The following is a 12,560-nucleotide window of genomic DNA, read 5'->3' as shown; positions in this document are numbered from 1 at the left end:
TCGAATATCTCATGTCTATTATGTAAACAAAAATAAATATTCGATAATAGGGTACAAAAATATGGCAAGCTATATAACTTAAGAGATCATATTTTAATTACTCTTCGATTTTTGGATACATTTACAAGATGCCGTGGTGGCATGGTAATGTGAGAATTACCTATGATTAACTTCTGCACTGGAATGACTGCTGAGAAAGATCCACCCTTAGGATACACTAATGAAACCTGTACACAAAGAACTATCTGAACACTTATTAGTATTATTAGTCATCCCTAAGTTGGCAACTTGTGATAAGACAAATACCAACATGAAATATTCCACAAAAAACTGTTAAATAACGAGGTATAATCTCTATTGAAATAAGAAAAGCTATTCATTGAATTGATTGATTTATTATCATAGAAATGTACATAGAATATGATGTGCAAAGCAAATAATACAGATAAACAGATCAAACAAAACACGTAAAAATGACAGTTATGTCAATTATAACAGTCTATTGGCAAAGTTGCTTGAAGAGATGGAATTCTCTGCGTGACACCTCCCACTTTGTTCACCAACAGTAGCTCTAAGTGACTGAGTGCGAACCACTGAACTGAAGGGCTGAGCAACGTGTATTAATTGAATAACTGCTGTCGAAACACGAAAGGACATGCCACAGGGTATGTAAGGCAGATCGGTGCTGCAAAAAATCTCCAAGTCCATCACCTGGGCATCCATGCTCAGGCTTGAACATTGGACTTCGCCTCAATCACTGCCCGTGGATGAACTCTGCTCCTTAGCACTCCTGAATGAAGTTCCTAACTCGGCGTGCCCAGATCAACTCCCCAATGCACACACCATGCCATCTCCAAAGCAACTCCCCCTCCCCAGAAAAAAAAAAAAAAATTCCTTTGAATCTCATTCTCCCAAAATACTCCACGAGGAGCAACTCTAAACAAGTAACATACCAGTTGCATGGGGCAAGATTTCTCCATGCAAATTGCGTAATCAAAAATCAATGCACAGTCAAAAGTCATTCCCCCAATAAAATGACTTGCCATCAAAAGTTACTGATACCACCAGTCACTGTCTAATTCCCAGTCATGATACTTATTTCTAGCGTATGCTGGAAATCACTTGGCATGGGAACACAAGTTCCCAAAAAATATTCAGACTGTGTCAGCGACAAACTGTAAGGCATTCAGATTCACAGAACAAACGTTTCATAATCCTAACAGACACAGTTCACTGAGAAAAGGGTCCTCATCCATGTGGCCCGCAAATACCTACAGGTTCTGAAGAAGTTTCTCTCCTGACAGGGAATAATTTGAAGGGTGTCGGTCCATTGTATGAGGGGGCAAGATGGCCCAAAAGTCGTAAAAAGTGCTCTGGCTAGCACTGTGGATAATATGCCATTACTGCTGGTCGCCTGGCGACTCCCCGTGATGTTGTCCCAGCCCTTGGGCAAACGTCTCTCGTGATGTGACAGTTGCCACCAGCTCCCATGTTCTCTCTGTCATGCTACCTGAGACTGGCCGCTTCCACCTTCCTAGAATTCATTTGGCTCTTAAAGGTGGCCCTCCAACAAAACAAATTAATAGGTAAATTAATTTCATACTTCCTTGACTGTAGTCTCCATTTGTATCTGTTTAGCGGCTCCAGTGGTACATTTGTTTTGGCCTATCTGTCCATGTGTCATTCTCCTTTTCGACACCAACATTTTCATATCAATGTTGAACACACAAAACTTCTGTGAGTTTGAGGAAAACTTCCAGCAACTGGCAAGAACTTGCAGAAAAATGCAAGAAACTGCTTCCACTAACTTTTGGTGGCTACTTTGGGAAGTTGACGAAATTACCTTGTGCAAGTGACATGCGAAAGTTTACTTGCTAGTCCAGTTAGTATGCTTCGGTATCCATCTGTGAAATATCAACATTTGTGTCAATTTTTTAGATTTGTTTTTGAAACCACAGGAAAATATCAAAGCGCATGCTCCAGCTGTTTCAGCATATGATGAAAGATTTTATAACTACAAGCACATGTTGCACAATGACAGATGTTCCCTCATTTCGAAGTACCTCTGCGTTGTGAGTGCCACACACTGCAATAGCTCTATGATGACTACAAAATTTTTGTATATATTCAAAGATTGAGATTTCTTAAAGAAAAACATAGTGATTTTAAGCTAATTATCCTTTTTGTAATTTCAGCTTGAACCACCTACAAAATTTGCAGCTATGCTAGTTATTTTTATAACTCAATTTACATACGTTGTATGTAATTTTTTTGATATTTTCAGGTCATTCCAGTGATAATTTTCCAGATATTTTAGGGCTGGTCTGGGCCTTGATTTTAGTTTCTTTTCCAGTTTTGTAAACTAAATGAACTCTCACTAGGTGAGCCTTCAGTGTGTAATATGATTATGCAGACCCAATCATTGGTAGCGGCTGTCCTTCATTGCTTGAAGATGTTCAGTTTGCTGTTCCACAGACGTCTGACGTGTTCCTACTGGCGTTTTAGTTTCAACCGAAATGCTGCAATCCATTCGAGTATTTCGTTTTACCCATAGACAGCACTTCTTGTAACTGTGTGTGTGTGTGTGTGTGTGTGTGTGTGTGTGTGTGTGTGTGTGTGTGTGTGTGTGTGTGTGTGTGTGTTGTAAACAACATCAAGGGTAATCTTTTGATCGGTGCAAGAACAGTTGCCACAACAGCAACACACCTGTGCTGCATATTGGGGTGAAGCAAAACTTGTTTTGGTGTATTTTATAAATTGTATAATTGTCAATGTGCAGATTTTATTATTTAGTTGCTCATGAAAGCTGATTCACAAGGCCCTTGTTTTGCTGCTTAATCCTGTTGACTCTCTTGGCACATATGCCTATAAAACTTCACAATTTTATTATGTCACCCTTTCTGTTCATTACACAGGCGAGATGCCCATGGTGGAGGTCCGATATTACGCTCTAATTATGTATTTAATCTGTACATGAAATACCCCTAGATACACTCCACACTCAAGAAACACTGCTTTAATTGTACACAAAGCCTTAGCACTATCTTCACGAGTGGACACGTACACATAATTCATAATTATTATTTAATATCCCCCAAAACATGGCATTAAGGACAGGAGTTATGATTGATTATTCTAGTACTGTAATGACTGATGGTTTGAATATACCAATAGATTTATTGCATAACAATGTAAACTGTACTGATATTAAACACAGGGCTGTTAACACTTTCGCTGCGGCATCGGTGCAGGCGTGCAACTCTCCAGTGCGGCCCGGCAACACGCGAGTGCGGGCCGGTAACACACTGAAACGGCAGGTACTGTCATGAAACAGATTCGAAAGCTGTGCTTCCACACTATCATCACTCTGAAATTCTTCTGCAGCCTCTAAATGATAATCTCCATGGTATGCCTCGTCCTCACTACAAAGAATATCACTGTCGTCTAGTACACTAAGTAACTGTTCCTCTGTCAATTTAACACCTTTTCTGCTCCTTTTCACATTGGAAGGTCCAGGTGTCTGTTCATTAGTTTCCATTGTGAACAACATATGTTCGATAACTGACCAAACAAAGGTGTACACGCTTTTATGCTAGCTTAGACGCTGCAACTAGACTGCGTAATCCGACAGTGAGCGCAGACGCTTATGAGCGTCAACCGCACTGGCTCGTGGCTTGTTGTGACGCTTATAAACATCAGCCGCAGCGAAAGTGTTAATAAGCATATGTACATGAAGTCAAATCTCGGTTTTCTAACCCAGCAGAGATTGGTTGGCAAAGTAGAAATTGAGGGGCATGGGAACAGCATCAGAGTGTACTATTTCGTTCTTGTGTGTTGCACTACTGCTTCACAGTGAGTGAGCACCTGGCTGAACTATTCTACCCTTCCTGTAACTAGTGACTGTCGTTGCCACAATATGGACACACTCACTGCTGAGGACGTCAGTGCACATCAACAAAGTCCCTAATGTGCTGGAGCTGCTATTATTGCAATCCACTGTCGGCACCTATTGTTGACGCCTGGCAAGAGCCCGAGCATTTCCTGTCTCAGGAAATACTCTAAGTTTTCCGAACAGTGGTGCAGAATGCGAAACTTTGCCCAACTGCCTACACAGCAAACACTTGTTACTCTTCTGGTGGTCCAGAACGAAATCCCTCCAGCACTCTACTGCACAGAGATCTTTGAGTAGTTGGGGTGTTTGATCCCACCAACCAACTAGATTTTCAGCCAAAAACTCTGGCAGGAAACGCTATACCAATCGACTGGCTTCTCGTCAAAAGTTAGTGGTGCTACTTTATGTCACCAGCCCTGTCCCAATTGTCAGGCTTACCTTCTGCATGTGGAGGAAAGTGCAGGTGACTCGGTGGGCACCTGTTTGTTGCACTCCCTGCTGTGCCAAATACGCTATTCCTGGAAGAGCCGCACAAAAGGAAGCCAGAATAACATGCAACACCCAAAGCTCACTTTTCATGCTGTAAAGAGGTTATGGCAGTGTCAGTGACTTGTGTGCCCCTGTAGTCTGAGTCAAGTAGTGGACTTTGACGCCAGATGCACATTGGCGAGTGCCTCACCAGCTTTTGTGCCCAGTCCTTTTATTGTGAAAGCCACGCTTTTGCAGAATCGTGGCGGTCTGCTGGCAAGAGCTCTGCCCTCAGCACTCAGCATAGAATTAAACAGAGTGGCCTTTAGGCCGCGTGAAGTGTGTCAAGCATCCCCCTCCATCCGGTTACCCACAACCACCAAGCTGCTGGTACACAACACATATCGCACAGTACATAGGGAGTCAAATTTCATGTCATACAATTTTCCTTTAAAAAATTGTTTTACGTAGATGAAGCAAAACTACATCTATGTCTGTAGTTAATTTCTCAATAAAACTTTTAGTTTTTGTGTTAAAAAATAAAAGCCACTGTTTTGTGATTTGTGCATGTCCTCCGCTATGTAGTCTTTCTCATATGATTTTGAGGTAACTATTTGGTAAAAAAATATTTTTCTACACAGTAAAGGATGACAGCCAAAACAGTTGCAGGATAAAAATTTATTAAAATTCTTGACCAAGGTTTTGGTACATATAAATATACCTTCTTCAGAAGTGAAAAATCTAAAATTACATCATGCAATGGAGATTAATAAAACAATTGTGCCAAAGGCGTCGTCAATAATTAAGACATCATCTCCATTTGTACAACATGACTATGGGCACAGGGTCAATGCGAAGATTTTGTGCCTGTATTACTCTGGTAATTTCACTGTTACTTAAGCTTTTGTGTTTCTCACTTCCGATGCTAAGGCTTTTCTAATGAAAGTGTCTTCCTGTTCAGGATTTTTTACTTCTGATGAAGGTATATTTATATGTACCGAAACCTTGGTCAAGAATTTTAATAAATTTTTATCCTGCAACTGTTTTGGCTGTCATCCTTTACCGTGAAGAATTTCAACAGTTGCTGTTGCAGCCACGTTTAAAATCTTGAAAAAATTTTCTATATTTTGTAGCCACACACTGCAGCTTGATAATGAACTTGTTTTCTTTTCGTTATGGCCTATAGTTATTGTGATACTTAAAGTCCAGCAGAGCTCATGCAAGGCATCATGACAGCCAAGGACTGTCTTACACTAGTTGCAAGCCACGTACACCCCTTCATGATGATCATGTTTCCTGGACGGCAGTGGCATTTGTCAAGAAGATAATGCACCATGTCACAAGGCCAAGAGTGTGATGGAGTGGTTCAAGGAACACAGTGGTGAATTCCTGTTGATGTGCTGGCCCCCCGCAACTCGTATCTGAACCCGATCAAACACACCTGGGATGCAATTGAATGTAGTATCAGAGCTAATCGACCCCCACCTCCTCCCCGGAATTTACGGGAAGCAGATGACTTGTGTGTGCAAATGGTGGTGCCATCTCCCTCCAGCAACCTACCATGGCCTCCATGCTTCCATGCCACCATGTGTTGCCACTGTTATCCATGCCAAATATGCACATGCCAACAATTCCGCAGGTGGTCATAACGTTCTGGCTATCAGTGTAACAAAAACGGACTATGCACTGAACATTTAATTTTACAAATAATAATAATGACTGATTATACTATGAACAATTATTAAACTGACTGCAATTGTGTTAAGTATTATAACTGTGTATCATACACGATAGAATATGCCTTGACAGCAACGTTGCAATTATGTTTAACCATGAGTATTTTTACATTCATATTCAGAAGTCTAAGAAACACATGTAGAATACTGAGTTAAACAGTTTATTGTGCAATAACATCTATAGAATTTACTGCCTTCAACAATGGCATACATTCGGCATTTGCCATATGGAATCTGCTTATTCATGAAAACAAGGTGCAATTTTTATTGTGACATACTTGGCTACATACATACACTATTCAAGTAAATTTTGGCTTTTTCATATCATTTACATCTTTCTGAAGTCCATCCAAGTATCAAGTATGCAATGCCAACTTTGTTACCACTGCATTTGAAAAGCTGACACAAATTTAAAAGGCACCTTCAGTTTTGTGTAATTAAAGAATGAAGTCATTTTACTATATTAATTTAAACAAATAACACACCAGTTTCAGCTATTGTGTTCATTGAAGACCACAAACTTATAATACTACTAGAATATTACAAGTTGGAACTACTAACAGTAACTTTACCATCAACAAAAGCTTCTGTAGAAAGGCCTTAAAAAGGTCTATTCAGACTCAAAATAGTTTTTCAGGCTTGGCACTCCTTCCACACAAATTGCTATCCTTCGTTTGGAGTACTGCAAACCCTTTCAGACCTGAAACTTCATTCCTTTTAAAAGGAATATGGACCTGCAACTTTTTATGTTCTGTCATTTAATTTAGATCATAAAATTTGTTACTTGCTGTAAACTACTTTTTAGCTTACTGATGATAAGCCCTATAATGTTGTTTAGGTTGGTTTCACCTTAAGAAATTTTCGTGAATGGAAGACCAAGAATGGACTGCTCAGATTAGGAAGAGTACAAGACGGGATTGTAGTCTCACTTCTACTGTTCAATATATACATCAAAGGTGCATTGACAGAAATAAATGCAAGGATCAGGAGTAGGATTAAAATTCAAGGTGAAAGGTTCTGAATGATAAGATTGACTGGTGGCATACAGGGGCATACAAAGGTTTTCATGTCCATAGGGGCAGAACATTTCCCCATGAATGTGATTTAGAAATTTTGAGGACATTGTCATCTGCTCATGATTTTCTCCTATTGGTGTGCATTTTTCATACCTGGTCAGTGTTATAAAAATAAACTAATGGTATAAATTTAATGACACCTGTTTACGCTTTCCCAGATTTTACATTTTCCCTCCATTTACTTTATTTTTTATTGGCACTGTCGTAAGCCCTAATCTTTGAATTGATTGTTTTCCTGCTATTAAAAATTTCATATGGATAACATTCCAAAAGCTTTAACATCAATTTTCATTTAGATTCACATAGGAACAATATGGTTTCAGTATCTAAATCATTTTGGGTTCGAAAAAAAAAAGGGTGACATTTTCTCAAACTGTTTCTGCAGTGTGTTGTCATCTGACTACTCTAAACTGCAATCAATCATCAAAAACCAGCATTTGAGTTTGTTTTTTCCTCTTAAAAGACAAGTCATGTAGTCCACAAAGTAATATGCAGGAAACAACTGATTTCACCTTAGCACAATTTGTTTCAACTAATTTTGCCATATTTTTTGTTTGATATAATATTAACAAAATTACATGACTTTTCAACTGTCTCTTTACGTCATTCAGAATTCATATGCATTTTTGTAGATTTATGCAACTTTTTTGAAATTGGTCACTAAATGGCTTATGAATTCAGCATGATGCCCATTGGCTAGATAAGCCTATATAACCTTGAAAGTGCACCTTTAACTGCTTTAGAATAAAGCCTTCATGGCATCCAGTTCAATCGAAACGTTATTTTTATGCCACCTATATCTCTCTTGAAATTATAATTTGTCAGGTTGCCATAAATTCATTAAAATTTTGTATTTTAAGGAATAGTTCCTTTTCCTTCAATGTAATTTCCAACATACAAAATACTGCCCAGGTGACAATTACCCTTTTCATCACAGCATTTGAAGCCAGCAGAGGTACTAGTTACGTGTGTATTTTCTCCATCAGGAAAATGACGGATTTTCAATACTTTTGAGTTTGACTCTTTTTTTTTTCTATGACATTACATCACAAGTAGTATAATGTCCATTCCATCATTTTCATTTTTTTGTTTTAATTTGTTTATGAAGTACAAAAAACTCATGAAGTATTTACAAATATTGTTCATTTTTTCATTGTGCTTTCACATCTCACAATGTACAAAATTCTAAGTAAACCACTTTCATGAACCACTACTCAAGTAATTTTTAAATATGGAAAAAAAAAATGGGAAGTGAACTTCATTAACTGCCGACAACTCCCTTAGGTCTTACCAATCAACGGAGTTTCACACAAGCATGTAATAGCAGGGTGTATAGGTGGACAAGGAAAAAAAAATCCCGGATTTCCCGGTTAAAAATACACTTTCTCCCGGATGAAAATACACTTTCTCCCGGATGAAAATACACATTTTCCGCGTTAAGTGACAGTATACTCTTCTCGGCACTGTAAAAGTCATCAATCCTTCAATCCTTTGAATGTTTATGGTTTTATATACCGACGTAGAATTTCCCGGCTCTTTAGAAAACGAAACTCGGGGGAAAACACGTTTTTGAAAGACCTTTGATGTGCAGCAACATGTATCTCCATATTTTCGTATTACGAAGGTATAAATTTGAATTCCACCAAACAATGCATGTCACTTTCTGAAGCATTGAAATTGAGATTGCGATGCACTTTTGTAAGCGTCATAGCTCATTCACGTGATCTCGTCATCTGATGACAGCAATAGGACACGTGATATAGTCAGCCACAGCAAGATCACTCTTAAGTAGCGCGAATACAGAAATAAGAAAAGTTAATGGCTTAAATTAATATACATAGCAATCACATATAATATTGGTCTCTAAGATTAATAAGTTGGAAGAGAAGCTAAGCTTCCACTTATAATGTTGATCTTTTTTGCGTGTGTTACACTTTAAGATACATCACACAAATGTGCCGGTAAAATTTTTAATAACGACGCAAATGTCTCACCTTCTGGGCTAGAAATACTTCTTAATGGTCATCCTCAAAGAGTTGATTTTTAAATGAGAATCAAACGCTTTGTGATTTAAGAAATTCATCGTACATCCTCGCACATAATTCATCTTGCGTAAAAGGAAATCTGCTTTGAACGTAACGCTTTTCAAACCACCATTCGCAATATTTTCCTGCGACCTGTTAGAAATAGGTTCGTTTCAGCAGTTGCAAGAAAGTGCCAGATAACTGGCGTCACCGCGCTTGCACGGCTTCGATGACGCAGGAAGCCCATATGTTCGTAGGTGTAAAACATTAAAAGATCTTACATTATGTCATAGAGGAAAGAAGACATCAAAGGATACTTCAAGACCGTCGGGATTTCGCGACCCATACTAAACTGCATAATTCGGCTTAAAATGCACATCCGTATGTAAATTTTCTTGGAGTACCAATACTCATGTTTGGTTCTTTATTATAGCATAATACCACACGTGCACTTGAAATGCTGTGATCAGTTGAAACTAGCTAATAGTGTGAAATTAGACACTTCGTTTCAAATAAATTGACTGCCTCAGTAGAAAGGATTAATAAAAGCCAAATCTCTTTAGCAAACCAGCAAAAATAACTTCATTGTTCTGTAAGGCGATTAATGCTTGACTGTCAAAGGTGGAAATAAAATCTGAAACTATTAACATATTTTAGCCTGTCGTAATTATGCAAACATATTTTAACTCATTTGATTGCTTCCGGCCAAAAAAAATCCGTTTATCATCATTTAACGCGAGAGCAATAAACTAAGAGGAAACAACAAAATCACTGAACATAAACACAGGTCACGTGGAGACGATCCACCTCCCCACAACAACTCGGACTGCCCTGTGCATCAGCCTCGGATCTACGATTTCCAAACCGGGGCAATATTAAGTAGTGGCGCCCAGCCACACTTCCGTAACCAGAAGCGGAAGAAGGTACTACTCATATGCGATTCAACTGTGCATGCGCATGAGCCCGACCGCAACTGCTCAAACAAATCTAATTTAAACAATTGTCACGCAACACTCACTGGAGGCAATTTGTTGTTATAAAGCATTGCATAGTGTTCCTAAGGCCTTTGACACACTTTACTGTTGGCAGACACTTGTATGAGCACTGTTTTGTTGTTGTGTACAGCGCATTTCCTTTGCAACTTAAGTTTTATTTTCGTTTTTTTTTCCGTTCACGTTTTGTTGCTGCAGTATCATTCCGCTGTAGCGGGTTACAATAATATCCTCTGTTAGAGTATTGGTTCTTACCAGTCAAAAATCACAAAAATTTAACTGAAAACTAAAACAATGAAAAATTCCCAGAATTCTAAACAATTCCCGGGTTTTTCCCGGTTTTCTCCCGGATGGAAAAATTCCCGGGTTTTTTTCTGGATCTCCCGGTTGTCCCGGGTCGTATACACCCTGAATAGAGATGTTCCTGCTCAAATATGTTTACCTGCAGAAGAGATTGTGAAATTAATTAAATGAAGGCTGTTGTACAACAATTACCCAATGAGTACCATAACTGTTAAGAGTGCATACCGCCAGTACTTCCAAGGGCAATGACTTCCTACTTCTACATGCAAGTACTGATCAGCAGCCACACAGTACAAGTGAACACCCCTCCATCATTTGAATACAAATATAACACAATATGATACTTTAAATTAATGCCTGACACTTCTTAATCATTATCTGAATTCTGAAGGAGTAAGCTTTTGTTGGGTGTGTTTTGTCGTGCGACTGTTTTCTTGCATCAACAGCGATTTGAGGTTTATGAAGACGTGCACAATAAGTTAGGTGGGAACTGAAAGGATGACTATTTCATTCCCTAGGAAAGCAACATTTCTGAGACAGAACTCTCATCACAGATATCCTTCTTAATGAGAATATCTCCCAAGTAAGTTAATTAAGGACAAGAAAGACCAAACAAGGTTTAACAACATTGTTCAGGAAATGCTGAGGAAACACACTTTTGCATTCTCGGTTCAAACACAAACGCAAAAATGTTGACAGGAAAAAACGAGTAGAAATTTGTGTGTCTATAGAAAGATCCAACAAAAGTCCAATTCCATGGAATAGGTTCACAGGTATGTAAGTGGCTTACAGACTTAAGTCCTCAATGGCGAGTGTTCAGCAGAGACGAGGGTACTGCCACGAGTGTCCCAGGAAAGAGCCATAGGACGGCAATCTGTAACTGTTTGCTGATGATGCTGTAGAGTACGGGAAAGTGTCATTGTTGAGTGCCAACAGTTAAAGGTCCCATAAACTAAATGAAGTCTTGCTAGGGTCAAATGGCTGGCTGCCTGCCTGCCTGCTGCTCTCCCCTATCCCACCCAGTGGAAGAATTGCAGGATCTGTTGAATGGCATGAACAGCCTAATGAGCACATACTACAGATACTACAGACTGAGCGTAAACTAAAGGAAGACAAAAGTAATGAAGAGCAGCAGAAATGAGATGAAGAATAATCTTAGCAATAAAATCTGGACAGGTGGAAAGTTGACGAGGTGAAGAACTTCTGCCACTTGGAAGCAAAGAGGACATACGAAGTAAGACTAGCACAAGTAGAGAGAGGGCATTCCAGACCAAAAGAAGTGTATCAGTAGCAAAAATTAACCTTAATTTGAGGAATAAATTTCTATGTTTAGAGCTCACATTATACGGCACTGAATCATGGGCGTGGAAAAACTGAAAATGAAGAGAATCGAGGCATTTGAGGTGTGGTGGCATATATGGATGCTGAAAGTTGTGTGCACTGATAAGAAATAAGGAGAATCTCTGTAACCAGCAAGGAGAGGAACAGGATGATAGGATGTGTATTAAGACACAAAGGAATAACTTCCACAGTATTTAAGACATCTATAGAGGGTAAAAACTATAGGGGAGTATGTCAAACAAGTAACAGGACATTGGGCCCAGCTCAAATATAAAATTGTTAAGGCTTTCATGGCCACTTGTTGACAAATTGCCTGTTGGCTTCTTTCTTGGGTTCTTTGACCGACGTTCGTGTGAAAAATCATCAGACGAACTTCAGCCAAAGAACCCAAGACAGAGGCCAACAGGCAGTTTGCCAGCAAGTGGCCACGAAAGCCTTAACAATTTTTGTATTATGCCTCAACAGGGAAGATCTGTAGACTGTACAGGTGCCTTGACCGATGACAAAAGAAGAAAGCACAACTGATGTCCTCTCTCAACTTCCTGCCACAGTACCAGGATGAAGGTGCTACACCGAAGTTCTTGAAATGTAAGCGCCTATTCACTACCGCCCGAGCATACCGTATCTGCGACAGAACGGAACGAGCTTTTCTTCGTGAGTGAATTCTTACAACATGGACAGACTTGGCAAGAACAGATGAGGAACTTTAGGACATTTTCTATCAACTA

This window comes from Schistocerca piceifrons, chromosome X, assembly GCF_021461385.2.
Source record: "Schistocerca piceifrons isolate TAMUIC-IGC-003096 chromosome X, iqSchPice1.1, whole genome shotgun sequence".
NCBI classification, from domain to species: domain Eukaryota; kingdom Metazoa; phylum Arthropoda; class Insecta; order Orthoptera; family Acrididae; genus Schistocerca; species Schistocerca piceifrons.
This window is presented reverse-complemented; position numbering follows the sequence as displayed.